The sequence below is a fragment of the Narcine bancroftii genome, chromosome 1, assembly GCF_036971445.1.
Source record: "Narcine bancroftii isolate sNarBan1 chromosome 1, sNarBan1.hap1, whole genome shotgun sequence".
Classification (NCBI taxonomy): domain Eukaryota; kingdom Metazoa; phylum Chordata; class Chondrichthyes; order Torpediniformes; family Narcinidae; genus Narcine; species Narcine bancroftii.
Window position 1 is genome coordinate 342,085,000 of NC_091469.1, and position 14,897 is coordinate 342,099,896.

General features: G+C 40.5%; 1 protein-coding gene across 6 annotated transcripts in view; it reads left to right on the forward strand.

The window, feature by feature from the left end:
- Positions 1-14,897, forward strand: part of fyco1a (FYVE and coiled-coil domain autophagy adaptor 1a) — a 169,718-nt gene that overhangs the window by 94,148 nt on the left and 60,673 nt on the right. The gene's annotated exons all lie outside the window — the stretch shown is intronic.

The following is a 14,897-nucleotide window of genomic DNA, read 5'->3' on the forward strand; positions in this document are numbered from 1 at the left end:
CACAACATTGTGGGCTGAATGGCTTGTAATGTTTTATGTTATAAGAATTCTGAATGCTGGAGGAAATTACAAGAAATAAAATGTGATACAGATCTTTGTCAATGAAGTGGATGGGGAGGCAAAGCAAAGGAAGCAATGCTCAGCACCATGTGAACCTTGAACAGGCCTTTGCAGAAAAGTAACATAACTGTTCCAGCAACTAGGGTTCAATCCTGACCTCCACTGTTGTTTGTATGGAATTTACTCATTTTCCATTTCATTCCCAGGGTTCCTCCAGGTGCACAGATTTTTTTTTCCAACAATCCAAAGACAAGTGAATTGGTAGGTTAATGGATTGCACTTAGTGTGTGAGTGGTAAAATCGGGAAAAATTGATGGGGATGTGGGATGACGAAAATGAGAATAATGCAAATGAGTTCTTGCAGGTCATTTCGGCTTACTGGGTCTAAGGGACTGTTTCTGTGCTGAGTCCATGACTATTAAATATTAAATGTTCCTTTCACCATAGATTTAACCCAAATTGTATTTTTTTCCTCTTTTTATCTGCTGTTGTTACAACCTCATTAATTTTTGTTCATATTCATTAGATGATTTTTAATTTGCTGTCCACTTAAAACCTCACTTTTAAAAAAATATTTCTGATACTCTGTTAATGTTTGCCTCCGTTGCCAACTTATCTGTGAATAAAGAATACAGCAGAGAACCACAGAATCAATTTTAAAAGACTAGTAATGCTGATGGGAGATAGGAGGTATTATGAAAAGTCACTGACGGTCATGGATTGGTAGAATATTCATGAAACAAAAATTAAGTCTTTGATTGCACACAGAATAAATACCTAAGATATTCTGTATGATATAAAGACTTCTAGAAGTCTGAATAATCATTTCTTTTGTCCATATCATGATCTGTAGTCTCCTATTCATTGTTGTTTATTGTGCAATTCTTTGCCTGCAAGATCAATAAAATCTCCGCAAGTAGAGTGAAATTTCCAATATAATGTTGTACACAGTGAAAGAACTTACAGATAAAGTAGTGGTTGGAAATGAAAAAGGCTTTTTAACCCATCTCTGTCTGCCAGGTGGCATCACAAGAGACTGCAGATGCTGGAATCCAGAGCTAAAACAAACTGCTAGAAGAATCCATGGATGGTTGGAAAGCCTGCTTCAGGGCTAAGATGGGTGAGGGAAGACAGGTAGTATTATCGAGGAGAAGGGGAGGGGTTGGTAGGTAATAGGTGGATTAAAGAAGGATGAAGAATGGCAGATAGAGCCAGGAGTGGGGAGTCAGTGTGACAGGAGATCATTGCTGAATGAAGGACTATGGTGAACTATATAAGGAAGGGGAGGTAGTTAGATTCAAACTCCCATTTGCTAGATGTTTTAAATTCCTACTCCATACTGACTTGACTATCCTTCTTCACCCCAATTGCTTAGGTGAAGCTAAACACAAGTTAAAGAACATCACCTCACATTCTGTCTGGGTGGTCGACAACCCAATGGCATGAACATTGAATTCTCATTTTTAAGTCATCTCTGTCCCTTTCGCTCTCCTTCTCATCCACCTGGGTCCTCTTGTAAACTCTTTCCCAGCCCTCTATTTCTTTGTTCTTTTCCCATTACCCACCTTCTCCACCTGCCGACCACCCAGTCATCCCTCCCACTGTATTTCCTGCCCTATTGTTCTTATTTCACCACCATCTCTTCCTTTATGGGTTTACCAAGCTCCTTCCTTGAACAGCTACCTCCATCTTCACCCTCCCCTTTCCTCCCTATTCATGCTCCACTTTCCTTTTTTAAAATCTTATTTTTCTTCCACCGTTATCTGCTTTTACCTCTTATTCTTCTATTTTCAAACTCATAGTGGTTAGTGCAATGTTTTTATAGTGTCAGTGATCCAGGTTCGAACCCATCATGGTCTGTAAGGAGTTTGTACGATCTCTCTGTGCCTGTGTGCTCTGGTGTCCTCCCATATTACAAAGAGATGCGTGCTAGTCGGCAAATTGATCACAAGAGTGTAATTGGGTACTGTGGAGTCCTATGGACAGTCCTGTTTCCATATATTAAAATGCTCCACAACCACTCTGTGATAGTACAGATTCTATCACCAATGTGTATATGTACAGATTGTAATGTAGGATGACTGTGATTGGCTGAGACCGTAGCCACGCCTACTAGCAGGTCATAAAGGATTGCTCCTAGCCAGACTGGACTGGTTGACCTACTTGTGATACGCTCCAGTCTTTTAGTTAATAAAAGCCTTGGTTTGGATCAACAAGTCTTTGGTTCTTTCGAAGCGCTCTACACTTCTTTGTCCATCTATGACCTAATGTCCTCTCATTACATTATAACACAGTAAAAAGTACCTTTGGCTTCTTCTCTTTAATATTGCCTGTGTTTCCTCTCCTATATTAATCCTGATGCAGGATTTCAACCTGAAACATTGACAGATCATTTTCTTCCAAAGTTCCTGCCTGTCCTGTTGAATTTTTCCAACGGTTTCTTTGTTTGTTGCTCTCAAATCCAAGTGTGGGTAACTGAGCCATTGAGGTCAGTATAATGTGAGTGAAGGACTGCATTATTTAAAATTTCCCACTAAGAAGAAAGGATTAAGTTATGATTATTAATAATATTATCACTAAATGTTGTTTTGCTTTGCAGCTGCCAGCACAGACCATGCCAGACTCTGCAGTTGTAGTGTGGCTACACTTTCTACTTGGAATGGTGTTTGTGTGGTTGACTTACTCAGCAAACAAAAATGGAGATGAACTTTTTTATTAATTATTCCTTTACAATTTTCCAATTGATACTGAATTACTTGTTTACTCTATAGAAAAACTTTTTTACATGGCATGAAATATCATTTGATGGCACCTCCATTTTCTTCTCTCCTGCTCGATGATTCACCATCTTATTGCCAAACTATCGTGCAACTTATCCTTGTGTCCTCTAGCTGTCTTTGGTCCTCTCACTGAAAACAGTTTTCAGTTTCTATGTGATAGCCTAAATTCTTTTCATGATTCTGAAATGTCTCATTAACATCTTTGCTTAAAATAGAACCACCTGGTTTGCTCTTCTGTGAAACTTTGTGGTTTGTGCCTGCATTTGCACTGCAAAATAGGAAATATTCTACATTCAAAACATGTGAAAAACTTTTATCAGGTGCTGAATCTGTTCTTAGTTGTTATTCTCAGTTAATTCTGTTACTATTTCATATTTTGACATAAATTCTCGGTTACATCTGTAACTTGTAAATGGCATACTTCTTGAAACTGACAAGTGATGGATGCTTTGGTGTCTTCATTTACAGGAATAACAAAATGATATTATGCCATTGTATAGCATATGATTGACATTGGTTTGTTCTGTTTTTTTAAAAAAAAAACTGAAAAATCAATGAATATTTTAATATGTTAAGAGTACTCATTGTACCCTCACATGTTGGTTCAGATCCCAGATTTTACTATTTACAGAAGTTAAGATGAAGTGAAGAAAGAGAACAATGTAAAAATCAATGTTTACTTTACATTCTATGGATTTTCATGAATTTAGGTCAAATAGAGAAGTATTGCTCATATTCTTCTTCCAATTAACATAATATCTGGAGAGAATGATGTATGGAGCAGTGGACTCCACAATAGAGAAAGGATATTGAGGTTTTAGAGAGGGTACAATGTACCTTTAGTTGAAGACCAACTTCAACTTCGTTTATTGTCACATGAACCAAGGTGCAATGTGCAGTCCAGTTCGTCATCCCATACACCAAACAGCAAGTCAGCTACAGTACAATAGTACAGAGTTGTAGAGATAGATCAGTAAGAAGAGCAAAGGCAACATAATATTTCTAATGCGAGGTTCATTCAGGAATCTGATCACATTAGCAAACAAACTGTCCTAGAATCTGGTGGTTTGTGATCTCATACTCCTCACAGAACAGGGGGGTGGGGGTTGAAGAAAGTGTGCCTTTGGTGGGATGAGTTTTTAAGTATGTTAACTGCTTTTCCAGGGCAGGAGGAGTTAAGAGATGGAATCGATGGAGGTGTGTATGATGGACTGAACTGTTCACAAATCTATATAGTTTCTTGCTTTCATGATCCATCTGCAGAAGTTATTAAGGGAGGCAGGTGACATTCCAAATTTCCTCTGGCTTCTGAGGCAGTAGAAGTGCTTTCTTGACCATCACTTCAACATAAGGACAGGTCACCAGAGATATTTACTCCTCGGAACATAAAGATGTGTACAGTCTCCACCTTAGCACCATTGCTGCAGACCTGAGAATGAGCTCCACCCCTCTTTTGTTAGTCTATGGCCATTTCTTTAGTCTTGCTGATACTGAGAGAGTGTTGCTTTCCTGACTGCAACCCACTAGTCTCTCAATTTCCCTTCTCCATTCTGACTTCTTTTTGTTAAAGATCTTGCCGATGACGCTGGTGTCATTTGCACATTTAAAGGTGCAGTTTGAGTGATGTTTGTCCAGAGTCATTGGTGTAAAGGGAGTACAGTAGGGGATTGACGGCACAGCCTTGTGGGACCCTGGTGCTGCTTGATCATGGAGGAGGTGTGCTGCCACTAATTCTCAAAGATCTATTTATATTAAGTAACGTGCTGAAAATATTTAAAATTATGAAAATATAGAAGTGTAGATAGCAGCAGTTTCTGAATGGTTGATAAAGGCATCAGAAAAAGAGATAAAAGATGTGTTGTTACATATAGAATTGAAATTAGGAGCAAGAAATAATTAGGTTGATTGCAATTCAGTTTTTGCATTAAAAATAGATTGGCATTAATTTTTCAGGTTAATCAGTTCTAAACTTCCTCCAAATAGCCTGAATGCCAGAAATCAATGTCACAAACATGGTCCAAAAACTATTGAGCTCTGATATTAAATTTATAAATTTAGACAGTAACAGGCCATTTCGAGCCTTTGCCACCCAATTCCATCCAATTAACCTAAAGACCCGGTACATTTCAAACAGTGGGAGGAAACTGGAGCCCCTGGGGAAAACCCTTGCAGACATGGGGAGAACATACAAATTCCTTACGGACAGTCAGGATTTGAACCCTAGTCCCGATCGCTGGTGCTGTGAAGGATTTGTGCTAACTGCTACGCCAACTGTGCTGTCCCAAATATATATTTTTATCCTGAGACATAAAGCATGAATTGTAATGAATCAAGTTTGTATATAACATACCTTTTTATTGAGCATGTCAGGTTATCACTTAACTGTGCATGTGATAAGGTGCCATCATTGAGCCAAATTGTAAATTTCTGCTCTGAGCTTGTATATCAAGGAGGGGTTAAAGCAACTCTTGAACAGACCTCCTAAACTGACTAAAAAAAGCCAAAAGAGAAATTTAATGTGAGTCACTACTGAGGAAGCATGTTTGAGTCCGGCAATGGATAATGTTATCGTGAATTTCAGAAAGAGTGGGTTTACATGACTGTAAAGGCAAAGTTGGTTGACTTGTTATGTTGAAGTTTGGATGAAATCAACTCCAACTATGCTGCCATGAGAGTTCTTTCAAAATGCTCTGAGTTGTTTTGGATACATCAGGCTATAGTGCAACTAAGATCTTCCTGACATCAGCATCATTAATTCTTTAAGCCAACTGTAATTAGGCTTGCACTTGCTTAAAAAAAAAGGTGTGGGGAGCAGGGGAGGAGCACAGGCCAACAGCCAAAGAGGCTATAAGTGGACATTCATAGGAGGGCAGCAGAGAAAAGCAGAGAATTGATCAGGGGAGGGGGCAGTGCTGTGAATGCAGAGCAGGAGACAGAGGGGTAGGAAAAATAGAGAGACAAGGGGTGGAGAGCTTGAGGGTAGAGGACAAAGGGATGGGGAAAGATAGAAATGGGAGGGGGGGGTGTAATGGAACCTGAGAAGTCAATGTTAATGTTATCTGGTGGGAGGGTGCCAATACAGAATCTGAACATGAGACACAATTTGCAGCCTGTCTTAGTTAAGCTGTACATGAGACCATGAACAGATATGTCGACATGGGAATGGAGTGGGGATGTAGTGGATTGCCACTGGAAGATTCCCACTATTACAGCAGACATGGCTGACATTGCAAAGTGACCTCACAGTCTGCATCCAGACTCTCTGATGCAGAGGAGACCTCAACGAATGAAGTAGAAGACCACTGTAAATTCACAAGTGAAGTATTGCTTCACTTGCAAGGACTGTTTGGGACCACAAATACTAATGAAGGAGGAGGCGTGGGCACAAGTATAGCATTTCCTGTGGTTCCAAGGATAGGTACCAAGAGGGCAATTGGTGGGAAGGGATGAGTGGATGAGAGTGTCATGGAGAGAATGATCTCTGTGGAAGCCAGAGAAGGGAAGATTGGTCAGGTGATGGGATCACATTGTAGATGGTGGAAAATGCGGAGGATGATGTGTTGGATACGGAGGATAGTTAAGGACAAAGGGAATCCTGTCGTCATAGCATCTGAGGACAGGGGTGGGGGGAGTGGCAGGAAATAGGTCTGGAAAATGGAGGATATGTGTGTAAGAGCCGAGTTGGTGATAGTGGAGGGGAAGTCGTGTTTTTTGAAGAAGGATGACATCTCAAGTGACCTTACATGGAAGACCTCATTCTGGGAGCAGATGCGATGGAGACACAGGAATTGTGAAAAAGAGTAGCTGCAGCACCAATGTAATCATCAGTGCAGCTGAGGAAGAATTGAGAAACCTTGCTTATGTAGGCTTGTAATATGGATTGCTCCACATAACCAACATACAGGGAGGCATGGTTAGGGGCGATGTGTGTACCCACGACAACTATTTTAACTTGGAGAAAGAGGGATATAGCAAAGGAGAGTAAGGGGGAGAACTAGTTCTGCCAGCTAGAGGAGGGTGATGGTGGAAAGGGACTAGTTGGGTCTGTTGTTGAGGAAGAAACAAAGGGTTTTGAGGTTTTCAGAATGGGGATGGATGCCCTTGGTGAAGATGAGGCAGTTGAGTTCTGGGAACTGGAAATTGTTGAAGTAATGGAGGGAATGTGAGAAATATCCTCTTGAATGTTCAAGATTTCTTTATTATTATATAATAGTGTAGAACATGTATTATTACAAAATTGCCTAATGTCTGCAATAAGGTAGACAAAGTTGCTATTAGTGTAACCCGGCACCCATTAAAGTCAGAGGGAAAGAGAAGCAAAATAGACTTCCTTCAAAACCACTGAGTGTTTGTGGATTTGCGTCTAGTGCTCCTGTAGCTGCACAGTCTCCTGACTGATTTCATCTGCAACGTGAGCTCCAGATCTAAACCTCCAACATGATCAAGAAGCCGTCAGGGCCTGGGAGCCCTGCTTGCCCTCAGCACCCTCTTGGATTCTGGTTCTGATTCCTGCTTCCTATTAGGTAGACTCTAGCAGCCCACAGCCTGTGCAGGTTCTCCGACTGCAAGTCGCCACAGCCTATATAGGGCTTTCAGCTGCTGAGCCCTTTGCTGGTTTGCTGCTTTGGTCACCAACCTCGGGGGTCATCTCCCATACTTCTCAACCGGGGGAGGGGTGGTGGGGCAGCATTCTCTCTATTTCTGGTGCCCTGTGCTAGTCTAGTTTGCTGCTCCCCAGTGTCTTCCACCCCTTGTGGCTGCTGCCGAGCACAGGCACTGCCCTCTTGGGCACAGACCTGCACGGTTGCAAGATTTTACTTACAAAAACTGTCAGCTCTACTTAACATGTCATTTAAAGCCCGCATGGAGATACTGGCGTTAGGACTTTGGCTCAGCGCTGTGTCTCTGCTTTCCTGGGTCTGCTCCAGTGGCTGTACTGCCATTACAGCAGCTCCAGCGTCGCAAATTACATGGGTGCAAATTGTTCCTTTTGCAGCAAGAAATTGCATGTTTAGTTTTCCTAATTATTAGATATTCCAGAATTGAAATTTTCTCTGAATCATGTTTTTCCTGTCAAATGGACAAATTCAGAATGTAAACAATTTTACCCTTAACTTTGGACAAAGTCAACAGCACTGAATTTGTGGCATAAATTTGCAGTAGTCTCATGGCCTCATAGAGAGATCACAGAAGGGAAATGAGTGTTATTACATGTTCTTGTGCAGTTGGCATTTGAGTGGGGAGGTTTTTTTAAAAATACGCTCTGATTCTCCATTGTTTCTTTCTGTATTTCTCCTCTGCCTCATTATTGTATTAACTGTTAATGGTATACCATGTGAAATAACATTGGAGAAGGGAAAGAATTTTGAAAAGCTATTACCCTATTTGAAACAAATTCAGATCTATTTAAATGGATTAAATACAAAAGTATTGCTCAGCTACTGAAATTTGATCTTTGGATTTAGAAGATTCTAACTTAGCGAAGATGAAGAAATGGGAATATACCTCATGGAAAAATCAAGATTGTGTGTATCTTATAAATAATTGCCAAGTTGTGTTGAAACAAAGAGGAATTTTTTTTTTACAGGTTATGTTAAAGAGCAGAAGCAGATCATGAAACTTGTTTAGTTTGTGTTTAACTCCACAACATTTATCTAATCTCCATTGAAACACTGGCAGACCCTTTCAGGCAATTTCTCACCTGAAAAATTGAGAGACAGGCAAATAAGCATGTGAAACTGATGGAATTCCTTTACCCAGAGGGTGGTGAATCAGTGGAATTCATTGCCACAGAGGGCAGTAGAGGCAGGTTCATTAAATATATTTAAGAGAGAATTAGATCTATTTCTTCAGTATAAGGGTATTAAAGGTTACGGAGAGAAGGCGGGGACGGGGTACTGAACTTTAAGATCAGCCATGATCTCGTTGAATGGCGGAGCAGGCTCGAAGGGTCGAATGACCTACTCCTGCTCCTATCTTCTATGTTTCTAAAACTGCTTAAAAAGTGATTTGGAATTTCACACCTATTAAAATGACTGATTGCAACATTCAGGTACAGATGTGGGAAGAGTGCCTTAATTCATGCTGCTCCTTTGACCACAATATAAACATTTTGTTTGTCTGTGTGGAGACTCTCATATAGCCTATTATCTAGCCAGATTTCTGTACTCCCAGAGTTGATGTCCACAGTTCCTCAGGTGGCATTTAAATATATCTGGTATTGATGGAATCACAATCACTCTGCTGGATTTGTGCCAAATCTGGGTCAGATTTTGAAGATCAATGTTGACAATTCAGCATTTTAGGTTTATCTGGAGTAATAACTTTTTTTTCAGTTTTTCTATTGACTTCAATTATTTTCTGCTCATCTATCCCTGACAGTTCCTTGGCATCTTTTGCAGGAGGATTTCTGTAATGCACACTAAGGCCCACTATTCCAAATCAAGTCACATACCTTGATTTATCGTTCATATTGTGCTCGCACGGTAAATCATTTCTCCAGGACCATGGAGCATATTTACATAAATAGAAGTTAAAATAGAAGTTAAGCACATAAAATATTAAATATTAAGACACATGCTGTAAGAGTCCCAGTACGAAGGAACTCTTTGCATATATGTTCTGGGAATTCAGGTGTCCGATGGCCTGAGGGGAAAAAAAAACTGTTGCCCAAATGCTGCAGTACCTCCTACCAGATGGCAGTTTACATGAAGGATGTGTGGAGTCCTTTCAAAATGTTCATTGTCTTTTGCCTGCATCGAGTGTTATAGATGCCCTTCATGGTTGGAAGAAAGCCCCTAATGATTTCCTCTGACTTCAATATCCTCTATAGGGTCTTGCTATCACAGGAGGTACAGCTATCAAACTAGGAGGTGATGCAGTTGTACAGGATGCTCTCGATACATCCGCTGTAGAATGTAGTGGGGTGGGGGGGGGGGGGAAGATGAACTTTCCTCAGCCTTTGCAGGAAGTAGAGGCACTGCTGGGCTTTCTTGGCTATGGAGATGTTGTTAAGGGACCAGGTGAGATTCTCTGCTAAGTGCTCTCCAAGGGACTTGATAGTCTTGTCGATCTCAATGGTGGAGCCATCAATGGTCAGTGGAGTGAGGTCCCCCTGGGCTCTCCTGAACTTGACAACCATCTCTTTTGTTTTTTGACATTCAGAGACAGGTTGATTGCTCAGCACCTGTCTGTTGGTGACTGCAACTCATCTCTGTATGCTGTTTCATCATTCTTACCGATCAGGTCCACCACGTTTGTGTTGTCAGCAAATTTGTTGATGTGATTCAAGCTGTGTTTAGCTGCACAGCTGTGGATCAGCAGTGACTAAGCACACAGCCCTGTGGGGTTTGGGGGGGGGGGGGCATGCTCAGTGTGATGGTCTTGGAAGTGCTGTTATTGATCTAGACTGCCTGAGGTCTCCCCAACAGGAAGTCGAGAATCTAATTGCAGACGGATGTGTTTAAACCCAATAGGTTTAACATCCTCATCAGGTACTGTGGTATCATTGTGTTGAATGCCGAACTGAAGTCAAAAACAGCATTTGAACATATGAGTGCTTGTTTTTTGGGTGGGTGAGAGCTAGATGGAGGGCAATGGCAGTGGTATTGTCCATGAAGTGGTTGAGTCTGTATGTGAATTGCAGGGGGTCTAGTGACAGCAGTGGCAGGAGCTTGATGTACCTCATGACAAGCCTCTCGAAGCCCTTCATGATAATGAGCATGAGGCAGACGACTTCTTTGACACGGGGACAATGGTGGAGGCTTTGAAGCATGTTGGGACCCCGGCGCTTCTCAGGAAGATGTTAAAGATGTCAGTGAGAACATCTGCTAGCTGAGCTGCACATTCCCTTGGCACATTGCCAGGGATGCTATCTGGTCCAGTAGCTTTCCGCGGATTGACCTTGCTTAGCTCCTCACATTGGCCACTGCAAGACACAGCACCTGATCACTTGGAGGAGGGGTGGTCGTCCTTGCCACAGTATTATTTTTTTACCTCAAAACGTGCCGAGAAGTTGTTCAGTTCATCTGGAAGGGAGGCTTCACCAGCACAGGCAGATGATGTGGTCTTGAGGTTGGTGATGTCTTGGATGTCCTTCCACATGTGTCGTGTGTTCTTGTTGTCCAGGAAGTGATTGTGAATGTGCTAGGCATGCTTTGCTTTGCTTCCCTGATGGCCTTAGACAGCTTGGCTTTTGAAGTAGTTAAGGCTACTCTGTTGTCTGCTCTGAAGGCAGCTTCTTGGTTCCTGAGCAGCCTATGCACCTCCACAGTCATCCATGGCTTCTAATTGGAGAGAGTTATAATGGACTTGGGCACAATGATGTCATCAGAACACTTACTGATGTAGCTGGTCACTGATGCCGTGTACTCTTTCAGATTGATGCAGTCACCATTGGTTGCTGCTTCCTTGAATATGTTCCAGTCTGTCATTTTCTTTTTTTTTACATTTTTTATTTTTTACACAATAAACCATATTGACCAAAATACATACAGACATTTTTCTCTTGAATATATAGTGTCATTTTCTCCCCTTTCCCCCCTCTCTTCCCTCCCTCCCTCTCCCCCCTTCCCATTTATTCAAAGTTAAATCTATAAGATACATTAAATCCATTAAACAATGTCATCACTTAATAAAATAAACAAGAAATTTTTATCTTTTATTTTTATATACTGAGTCATTTCATTTTGTTGTCTTCTCCTTCTGTCATTTTAGGTGGTGGAGGTTCATGGTAGGATTTCTCTATTGTATTTCATGTATGGTTCCCATATTTGTTCGAATATTGTGATGTTATTTCTTAAATTATATGTTATTTTTTCTAATGGAATACATTTATTTATTTCTATGTACCATTGTTGTATTCTCAAGTTGTCTTCTAATTTCCAGGTTGACATAATACATTTTTTTGCTACAGCTAGGGCTATCATAATAAATCTTTTCTGTGCTCCATCCAAATCGAGTCCAAATTCTTTATTTCTTATATTACTTAGAAGGAAGATCTCTGGATTTTTTGGTATATTGCTTTTTGTGATTTTATTTAATATCTGGTTTAGATCTTCCCAAAATTTTTCCACTTTCTCACATGTCCAAATTGCATGTATTGTTCCCGTTTCCTTTTTATAGCGAAATCATCTGTCTGATACTGTTGTGTCCCATTTATTTAACTTTTGGGGTGTGATGTATAGCCTGTATAACCAATTATATTGTATCATGTGTAACCTCATGTTTATTGTATTTCTCATGGTTCCGGAGCATAGCTTTTCCCATCTTTCATTCTTTATCGTTATGTTTAGATCTTGTTCCCATTTTTGTTTAGATTTACAGTTTGTTTCCTTGTTCTCCTTTTCTTGCAGTTTGATGTACATGGGTTTGTTATAAATTTTTTAATTATTATTGTGTCTGTAATCACATACTCAAAATTGCTTCCTTCTGGTAACCTCAGACTGTTTCCCAATTTGTCCTTCAAGTAGGTTTTCAGTTGGTGGTATGCAAACCTTGTATCGTGAGTTATATTATATTTGTCCTTCATTTGTTCAAAAGATAATAATTTATTTCCCGAAAAACAATTTTCTATTCTTTTGATCCCTTTTCTCTCCCATTCTCTGAAGGAAAGGTTATTTATTGTGAAAGGGATTAGTTGATTTTGTGTCAATATTAATTTTGGTAGTTGATAATTTATTTTATTCCTTTCTACATGAATCTTCTTCGAAATGTTGAGCAGATGGTGTAATACTGGTGAATTCCTACGTTGCACCAATTTTTCATCCCACTTGGTTTTAACTTTCTTCTGAACTGTGTGGAGCTGTATGCTGAGGTTAGCATTTCAGAGATGTGGCCTGAGTATCTGAGGTGAGGGCGGTGCTCCCCCGATACATGCCAGAAATGTTTGTATACGCAAAATTGCTTTAGTTGGCAATTTTGAAAATGTAAACATAGTTTGGTTTTGGAAGTTAGATTTTTACACAAGCAGCATAAATTCAACACCTTCTTGCATTCAAACAGCAGCAAGATGTCAAGAATGACTAACTGGGGTGATAGCAACTAAAATTCATAACCCAACCACTTGTTTTATAGTGGGTAGGGTTTACGGAGAATCAAAAAAAGAACAGAGAAATGGAGAGATAGATGGCAATCTAAGAACTTGAGCTTTGGAAATTGAAAGCAATACTGTTTATGGTGGAGCAATTAAATTCAGGCATAAACAAAAGAAAGAGCATGGAAATTGAAAAGAAAAAAAATGGGTGCAAAGGAACTGAGAAACAGTAGATGAATTTAATCTGAAGACCTTACTTAATAGAAACAAAAATTTGTGAATATGTAGGGGTCATATACTGCATCCAGTGCTCTCAATGTGTCCTCTACATTGGTGAGACTGGAAACAGTCTGGGAGATCATTTTGTTGAGCACCCTTGCTCTGCTGCAACAGCAAGGCCCTCTCAGTGGCTAATCATTTCAATTCCACACACCATTGTCATATGGGCATGTCAGTCCATGATCTCATGTATTGCCAAAATTGAGGCCACCCACAAATTGGAGGAACAACATCTTGTATTCCATCTTGGCAGCCTCCAATCAAACAACATTAACATCGACATCTCCAATTTCTGTTAACTCCCTCCCACTTATCTCTTTCTCTCTCTGTCCCTGTCTCCTTGCTCTCGTGCTCCATCCCCTTCCCTTACTTATTAGGGATGGCCAAAAGTGACGGATTGGATGATTAGAAATGGTGCTTAGAAGGAGGCACATTTAGTGTAGAGGATGGCATGATAAATGTAGAAGGAGGCAGGATTAGCGTAGATGAGGCCCTATTTGTCTAGATGGAGTCTGATTTCCACCCCCTGTCAGTGCCACCCCCTCCACCCATCATACAACGAACACACACCTCTTGACTGCTCTGTCCACTCTCCTCTTCCCGAAGCTAAATATAACATTGTGGTCTCTGAGCCCAGCACTCGCAAGACCTCCTTGTTGTTGTTTATTTTGATGCATGGAATGTAAAAGGTTGGCCACCCCTGTCCTATATCCTTATCAAAGAGCTACTCTCTGCCATCTACTCCTTCCTCTTCTCAGGTTTTTTTCTCTTCTACCCTCTCATCTGTATCCATCTATTACCTCCTACTTGTCAGACTGTGCTCCTTTCCCCCCCACCCAGCGACACCTTCCCTCTTCCCTTACCTTTTTATAAATACCTGTTTTGGTCCTTAGACCAAGGACTCAGGACCAAAATATTGGTTACCCTTCGCTTCCTATGGATGCTGTGTGATCTGCTGAGTCCCTCCAGTGTATTTGTGTATTGCATATGTATCAAAGACAAACTGCAGAGTATAGGGAAAAGTACATTTAAAAGAGTGCAAGAGTATAGACTTTTACCCATGAAAGATCAATTTAAGAGTCTGATAATGGCAGGAAATAAATTATCTTTGAACTGAGGGTGTGTGTTTTCATCTTCATGTATCTTCTTTCCAACAGAAGGGAGGAGAAGAGAATATGACCCAGGTAGGATGGGTCTTTTAATATGATAGCAGCATTCGCTAAACACCAGGAAGTGTAAACAGAGTTAGTGGAAGAGCAGTTGGTTTTCCTGATGGTTTGAGCTGCCTTTGATCAGCTCCTTCATTTTACTGACATTGAAGGAGAGGTTGTTATCCTGACAGGAGACTCTATTTTTCCTTCCTGTGCTCTGTTTCATTGTTTGAGATCCAAACTATGGCAGTGGTGTCATCTGCAAACTTGTCATTGGATTCAGAGTAATATTTAGCCAAACATTTGTATGTATATGGAGTTTAAGGGACTCAGAACATAGCCTTGTGTGGCATCATTGGAATTAACATGGAGGTAGTACCACTTTTCCTCACTATATGCAGTCTGTAGGTTGGAAGATGAGGATCTAGTTCTAGAGTGGCGATGAGTTTGTTTGGAACTATGTGGTTGAAGGTGGAACTGCAGTCAATAAATAGGAAGAATGAATATCAATTACATTAACACAATTTGTCACAGGATTTAAAAAAAAGATGATTTTAATATGATGAACATAAATTTATTCAGTTTAAATACTGC